Consider the following 8,471-nt stretch of genomic DNA (forward strand, 5'->3'; position numbering starts at 1 on the left):
CTATCATTTGATGGTTAACATATTTTGCAGCTATTCTTTGGTGGAACACTCAGCATTGCAAAGTTACCTTGTTTCACCCGTCAATCATGTAATTTCCCCCTCTATCCTCAGTAATTTTGTTTCTCTGAAATTTGTTCTATCTGGTATTAATATAGACATTCCTGCTTTCTTTTGATTGAGGTTTACATGGTATAAGTTATACTATCTGTAGACATTGGGGCTCAGATAACTCTTTCATGTATGAAGCTGTACTGTGCATTGTGGGATATTTAGCAGCATTGTTGGCACTGTACCCACTAGATACCAGTAGAACCACCTCAATGATGACATTAAAATTGTCCCCAGAACTTTGCAAATGCTCCCGAGGTGGGGTATGGTTATCACCTCTTTAAATTTTTTTTTTCAACGTTTATTTATTTTGGGACAGAGAGAGACAGAGCATGAACGGGGGAGGGGCAGAGAGAGAGGGAGACACAGAATCGGAAACAGGCTCCAGGCTCCGAGCTATCAGCCCAGAGCCTGACGCGGGGCTCGAACTCACGGACCGCGAGATCGTGACCTGGCTGAAGTCGCCAGGCGCCCCTAACCTCTTTATATCAATTCCACCGATATAGAGATCAGGAAAGCAAAAGATACTACCATGCCACTTTGTTCTCAGCTGCATTTAACACAGTATTCCAAGAAAGACCTGATGTCAGAAGTGAATGACTGATTTGCAAGTAGGATTTAAGGACGTAACTGTGCTCATCTCTAGCGGTAAAACTGACCATTAATAAATCCTTTGAGGTCAAGGACAAGTTAAAATTCAAAATCATGGCAAAGTCTACATGAAAGACATGGCCCTAATTAATGCCCTATGAAGTTCCCTGCCGTTGACTACAGTAGGTCCGTGGGATTGCTTCTCTTGGACAGCATGGCTTAGTGAATGGAAAGCACAGATGTGGCTCTATAGAGGGGCGAGAGGCTCAATGACCCTGAAATAAATACGAAGAGCATGGCATGTCTAGCTAAATATGGTGGGTATAGCTAATAGTGTAGCTGTTTGGTATCACATAAAGTGCTGTTTAAAAATATTGTGCTGTCCACGATGCGCCAAGTTTGCACCAGAAGGAAACTGTGATCATGCAGTAATGTTTGGTGATGTACATTATGATGGCAAGGAGGTCACTGCGGGAAAACGGCTGGTTGCAAGGAAGACAGGGTTTCTGACACTTTAGCAGATGTAACTACATGAAGTCAAGAACGGTGAAACACAAAGGACTAAGCTATTCTCAGGGGAAAAGCAGGAACCTAAGAAAAGATCCTTCTCATTCCTGCCCCTCCTGTTTGCTGTGGACCAGAGACTGGGGTCCCTCCTTCCTTTCTTTTCGGATGGGAGGGTTTATTGAGTTTTTTTCTGTTCCACCATAATGTGTTAGGAGTGAGGACTCCACGTCAGGCTCTCAACCAAGAGGAATCTCACGAGACGTTGCAACACCCTCCCATGTGACTGTAGTCATGTTTGGGTAGAAATTTTTTCTTTCGGGACAAACCTAAGTGTATTTTGTGTGAAATACAAAGAAGGGATAAATGATTCCTGATAGAAGTTGTACTATCGTACATTGTAATATTTCCAATTAATTACCACCCTCTTGTGAGATTATATGTCTCTGCTCTTTGATATCAAGCTTGGCCCATGACTTAGGCAACCCTTCTTCTTTTTGAGGGGACTACACGTCCTTCCCATTTATAGCCACCTTGACTAATGCGGTGTGAGTAGAATGGCATATTTTAAGTGTAAACAGAAGCTTTCAAAGCTTTGTTTGCTCCTTCTCTTCTCTCTGGCGCAAGAATAGTTATAACCACATACTAAAGTTCTGTCTGATCCCAGACTCAAATGATAGAACCAAGCAAGAGGTGACTAATGATAGAGTGATATGAGGAAGAAATAAATGTTTGTTTTGTTACCCAGAGAATTCAGGGATATTTGTTACCATAGAAAACCCTTCTAGAAAGCTGACTGGTACTTTGTGACCTTTTCTTTTTCCTTACCCATCTTAACTACCCAAAGTCATTGTCTCCAGTAATTGTACCACCTTTGAAATCATGTTTATACTCCCTTCCTATTACTACCCTCATATCTGCCATTTTATATTCTCTACTTCCATTAAAATATCCATTTATTTTTAATTTTATTGTTTTAATTTTGTAAGTTTATTTCGTGAGAGAGCTCATGCACGCGTGGGGTAGGGGCAGAGACAGAGAGAGGGAGAGAGAAATTTAACGGAGCTCCATGCTCTGTTCAACCGACTCTGCCACTCAGGTGCCCCCATTTATTTTAATGTATCTAGAAATATATTGCCCTTTACAATCCAACTACCCTCAGTGGACTATGTGTTCTCAGTTACAACATTTTCAACTGGTTTATCATAATCAAATATTTATAATAACCTCAAGAACCTTGCCTTCTTCACTGTCCTGCTTCACCTAAGTAAGCCTCAGAACTGCATGAGCTCACTTAGGAGGAGGTTCACACTCCTTGGCAAACACCCAAAGGAAACAAACAAACAAAAAGGAAGAGTCTTTGGCTTAGGTGTTCTGTGGCTAGCCCTTTTCCAAGGACGTGGTCTTCAGTTTCTCCCGCTGTGGTGGCAAATTATGAATGTTCTGCTTCATTTTCATTCACTTCAGGCTACATTCTCATTTCTTTCTCTACGTCTTCTTTGTCCCAGGGTTAGTCACAAGGAGGTCATTGTTTTCCAAGTATTTGTGGATTTTCCAGAGGCTTTTCTATTAGTGATTTCTATCATAATTCCATGTGGTCATACACATATTTTGTGTGATGTGAATTCTTTTAAAATTTAGCGAGACAAGTTTGATGGCCCAGAATATGGTTTCTCTTGGTAAAGTACTGTGTGCACTTTAAAGATTGTGTTTAATTCCCTGGTTAGGTGGAGCGTTCTTATGAATGAAAAAAATCAGTATTTCTCCTGTGTAGGGAAAATCTTTTTTTCCCCTACTGTGTGCTTCTATCCTGTCTCCCTCACTACTCACACAGAAGACTTCACTTCTGACACTTCCGGTCACAAATACGTGGAGGGTTTCCCCCACTAATAAGCAGTCTCCGACACCAGCGGTTTCCTACCATCCACCTCAACTGTGACACCCTCTCCCTGGATGCCCCTCCACACACTCCAGCCACCTGCAAGTCCAGGCTGATCACATGCTTCTGCAAACTGGTCTAGATCAGAGGTGCCAACAACCCCCTCATTGTCTTTGACTAGCCTGCTAGAGCCCCTCACAGAACTCGGCGAAACACATTTACCAGTTTATTACAGGCTATGATACAGGATACGGATGCACAGTCAGATGAAGAGACACACGGGATGAGGTCTGGGAAGGTCCTCAGTGCAGAAGCTTCTGTCCCCATGGAGTTGGGGTGTGTCACCTCCTGGAGGGGTGGTGTTCGCCAGCCTGAAATCTCTCTGAATCTCCAGCCATTGGGCTTTTGAGGAGACTTCCTCATATATGCATGACCAGTCATTAACTCCATTCCAGACCAGGTCCTCTCTCTGGAGGATGAGGGGATAAGGCTCAAAATCACCATCCTTCCGGTGAGCAGCCCCACCCAAAGAGCCCACACAGGAGAGGCCTCATTATAACAAAAGATGCTGCTGTTACCCTCGTCACTTAGGAAATACAAGGATGTTAGGAGTTCTGTGCAGGAGCCAGGGGCAGAGAACAATACATAATTTCTTTTATCTCACAGCTCTGTAAATGTCATTTGGGGCAGTTTCCTTGATAGTCATGTTACAGTCGCCGAGGTACTGATTTTGTCTACTTGTTCTATTCTGGAGAGAAGGGACATGGAGATCTCTGACTGTCATTGTTGATTGGTCTGTCATTGCGTTCCTGTCCGTTTTCTCAGGGGTTTTGAAGTTCTGTGCCACGTGTATGGTTTAGGATTCTCATGTCATTCTGGGGAATGTATCCCTTTATGACTATGAAATAGATTTCACTATCCCTGGTCATAGAATTTGCTCTTTAATTAACTTAATCTGATATAGCTACTCTATTGTTAATACCATTTATGTTTATTTTTTCCATGATTTACTTTGTGTCCTTAATTTTTGAAGTGAATTTGTTGTAAGAAATATTTTGCTACGTGTCTTTTAAAATTCAATTCATGGGTCCACTGGTTGGCTCACATGGTTAGGTGCAAGACTCTTGATTTCAGCTCAGGTGATGATCTCATGCTCTTGAGATTCAGCCCATGTTGGCCTACATGACAGCATACAGCCTGCTTCCGATTCCCTCTCTCCCCTCTCTCTCCGGTCTTAAATAAAACTAAAAAAAATCAGTGGCAATGTTTGCTTTACAACAGGGCCTTAGTCTGTTTTACAGATATTAATATATAAATTATCTTGCTATTGCTTTTGTAACGTCTCCTTTGTTCTTTTTCTGTCTCTTTGAAATATATGAATATTATTTTTGAATTTTGTTAATGTTCTTTTTGAGAGAGAGAGAGAGAGAGAGACGAGGAGGCGAGAGAGAGAGAGAGAGATAGAGAGAGACAGAGGGAAGAGCGATCGAGAGAGAGAGAGAAGGAGAGAGAGAGAGAGAAATACTGTGCTTGAGTGAGGGAAGGGCAGAGAGATGGAAACAGAATCTGAAGCAAGCTCCAGGCTCTGAGCTGTCAGCACAGAGCTAGATGCAGGGCCTAAAACTCATTAGCCGTGAGATCATCACCTGAATGAAGTCAGACCCTTAATGGGCTGAGCCACCCAGGTGCCCATGAAATACAATTTTTATAGATAATTTTGCTTTAAATACTTTTTGTTTGTTTCTTTGTTTACTGGTGTTAGCAATAACTATTTTTTATGTGTTTGCTTTAGGAGTTATCCTATACAGCTGACCACATTATACCTTCATGTGAGTTTATACTTCTTCACATGGAGCACCCGACCTTTCCTTTCTACAAGGACTTCATTTCTCCACTCCTGCCCCATGCTACCATTAGTATAGACTACTTTACATACACTATACACATATATACTAGACTGTTAGCTTCTTTTCTTTTTTCACATTTATTTATTTTTGAGAGATAGACAGTGAGCAGAGGAAGGGCAGAGAGAGAGGGAGACAGAATCTGAAGCAGGCTCCAGGCTCCAAGCTGTCAGCACAGAGCCCGATGCGGGGCTCAAACTCACGAGCTTTGAAATCATGACCTGCATCTAAGTCGGACGCTCAACCAACTGAGCCACCCAGATGCCCCTAGACTGTTAGTTTCTTAAACCGTCCACTATAAAGAGGCTTAAAATAGGAAAGACAGTTTTTATTTACCCATATAGCTACTACTTCTAGTGCTCTTTTTTTTTAATTTTTTAAAATGTTTTTATTTTTGAAGGAGAGAGAGAACAGAGCATGAGTGGGGGAGGAGCAGAGAGGGAGACACAGAATTAGAAGGCAGGCTCCAGGCTCTAAGCTGTCAGCACAAAGCCAAATGCGGGGCTTGAACTCACAAACTGTGAGATCATGGACCTGAGCCGAAGTTGGATGCTTAACCAACTGAGCCCACCCAGGCAACCCACTACTCTAGTGCTCATAATTCCTTTGGTGTAGATCAGGAGTCTTGCCACCTACAGAACATGAGCCAAGTACAGCCTACCATCTGTTTTTACGTGAAGTGTAACTGGAATGCAGCCACACTCATATTTAGGTACTTTTGACCCAGTAAGGACATACTGGAAGAGTGGTAACAGAAACAGTATGGCCTACAAAGAATAAAATATCTACTGTATGTTCCTTACATAAAAGTTTGCCAACTTAGCACAGTCACATTCTCATCACATCTGAATTAGTATAAAATTTGGATATGAAACATAATGAAACGGCAATGGTGACACAAGATTGGCCTCAATTGGAAAACTAAGAATAATTGGGAGTAGGTCTTGTACTCATGAAGAGAACATGGAATATGCAATTGTTACTTTTCAATTTGCAAGTACAGTATCTTATTACAGGTTAAAAACTTTTTGATGATATTGACATTGAAGATATAACTGAGGCGTAAAAGACCCACCAGGCACTACTTGGTACACATTCGTAAGTGGAAGAAGCAATAAACCCTTGGCTGGGTATAAGGGTAGACAACAGGGAAGTATGTATCTTAACAAGTCCTGGGATCAACTCCCCTAGACAGTTTTCACAAATGGTATTTACCATCTTTCCACTAATTCATTACCCCCACCTCACTGCTGTGTTCTCTCAATAGTGGTAAGGCTGCCATAAAGAAATAGTCTGTGCATTCTCCAAACAGGTCATGGTTTTGGATCTCACATATGCTCTTAAGCCCTCTGGGGAGTTCTATTGTTAAAATTTTAAAAATTCTAAGTACAAGGAGTCCCAAAATTTAAATGTCTCCAGTAGAAACTTAATATCACATTTCACCAAGCCACACACCAATTGTGGATATTCCCAATCCACTGTAAATATGTTCCCATTCGGGCAATTTTCTGCTGCTTTCCTCCACCCACTTGCTCTTCCTCATTGGTATTTGCATGATACACTTTCAGTGGTTCTGGTCAAAGATGACCTCATGTGGGTATTGCCTGAAACCATTGTTATCTGGTCAGGGCAAGCCAATAATGACGCCCAAGAGGCCATTCCCTTGGCAATAGTTGTAAGTTCACAGTGCAATGAGTACCATCTCCCCAGCCCCACACAGGATGCATCATAACAATGTAGTCACCATTTCCTGCTTTCTCTACCCATCTTCAGAACTTGAGAGCCCTACCCTGCTCTCCCGAGAAAGCATCATTATGTAATAAACATTCTCCTTACAATTCAGACAATGGAGTCATCATTCTTGACATCTGCCATCTGTTCCAGTGGAGTAAGCACAAGTGAAAACGAGCAAAAAATGTTTTAGAAGGTAAATGAGATTTCTAGTTATCAAAAAAGATTCCCATTGAGTATGTTCATTCTTGAGAGTAAACTCATGAAGATTTCTCTTTTCAAATTATTCCCCTGAGCACTCCAGCACAAAGTATACATTGTTACCTTTATCCTGACCTCTGAAATATTCTTTTAGTTCCTAATAGTTTTCATATACCCACGACTTTTCTATTCTCTTAATGTAACGTGCAACACATGTCTTATTTCAGTACAAAAGACATGCTGAAATAGAATCATATGGTGTATATTTCTGAATGGGAAGGCAGGTTGTCAAGGGTGAGAGTTGAAATTGCATTGCTATGTTATTTTCATTACAGCCACAAAAATAATCTGGGATATGCTATGGAGTGTGTAACTCCCAAATTGAACTTATGAATATATATTTCTACAACTGCAGGTTTGAATCTAACACGGAAAAAAAAAATGTTATGGATGACACTCAACCTAGAGAGGACAAGGATGTATTATTAGTGTTCATTATGAAATGGCCCAATGAGGTGGGATGCACATGGGCTAATAAAACATCATTCATTGAGGGTTACACAAAAGCCTATATTTTACATACTTAGATATTATCTGAGAAATTGGGTACAATAAATCAAAATGTATCAAAATCCAAGTTTCAATCCTCACAAGCGTACTAGTTTTGCATTTTGTTTGTTTGTTTTTTCAGACAGCACAAGTAGGTGAGAGGGGCAGAGAGAATCTTACACAGGCTCCACACTCAGCAGAAAGCCCAACGACACAACCCTGAACTGATATCAAGTCAGACACTCAACATACTGAGCCACCTAAGAACCCCTACCTTGGTTCTGATTAAAATGACCTCTATAACCTTGAGTTTTCAAAAATAAGAGTAATTTTATACATTACCTTTCAAAAGAGGGAGAGACCATCATTCCCCCTCCATTTTCTCTACCACATATGCCACTCCTAGTAAGCCATCACTCACATGAAAATCACATTCTCTTGGGGCGCCTGGGTGGCGCAGTCGGTTAAGCGTCCGACTTCAGCCAGGTCACGATCTCGCGGTCCGTGAGTTCGAGCCCCGCGTCAGGCTCTGGGCTGATGGCTCAGAGCCTGGAGCCTGTTTCCAATTCTGTGTCTCCCTCTCTCTCTGCCCCTCCCCCGTTCATGCTCTGTTTCTCTCTGTCCCAAAAATAAACGTTGAAAAAAAAAATTAAAAAAAAAAAAAAAAGAAAATCACATTCTCTCAGTGTCCCCACCTACAGTATTTCATGATCATCTGATAGAGGAATTGTTTCCTGTACTAATCAACAAAGACTCTCAATCATACTAACCAATCTAGAGGAGAGGCTGTGACCACAGAAAACATGGCAATATAGATAATACTTTTACATCTATTCCGTCACTACTCATGATCTCAAATTTATACTACACTGTATCTTAAAATTAGCATCCTAGCCTTTCCAGGATATACAGGTATGACTAAGCCCCACATTCCTTTCACATAACCAATCCTTTCTCTGTGAAAACCATGGTTGATAAATAAAACACGTGTAAAGTAGAACATC

The sequence above is a fragment of the Lynx canadensis genome, chromosome E2, assembly GCF_007474595.2.
Source record: "Lynx canadensis isolate LIC74 chromosome E2, mLynCan4.pri.v2, whole genome shotgun sequence".
Taxonomy (NCBI): Eukaryota; Metazoa; Chordata; class Mammalia; order Carnivora; family Felidae; genus Lynx; species Lynx canadensis.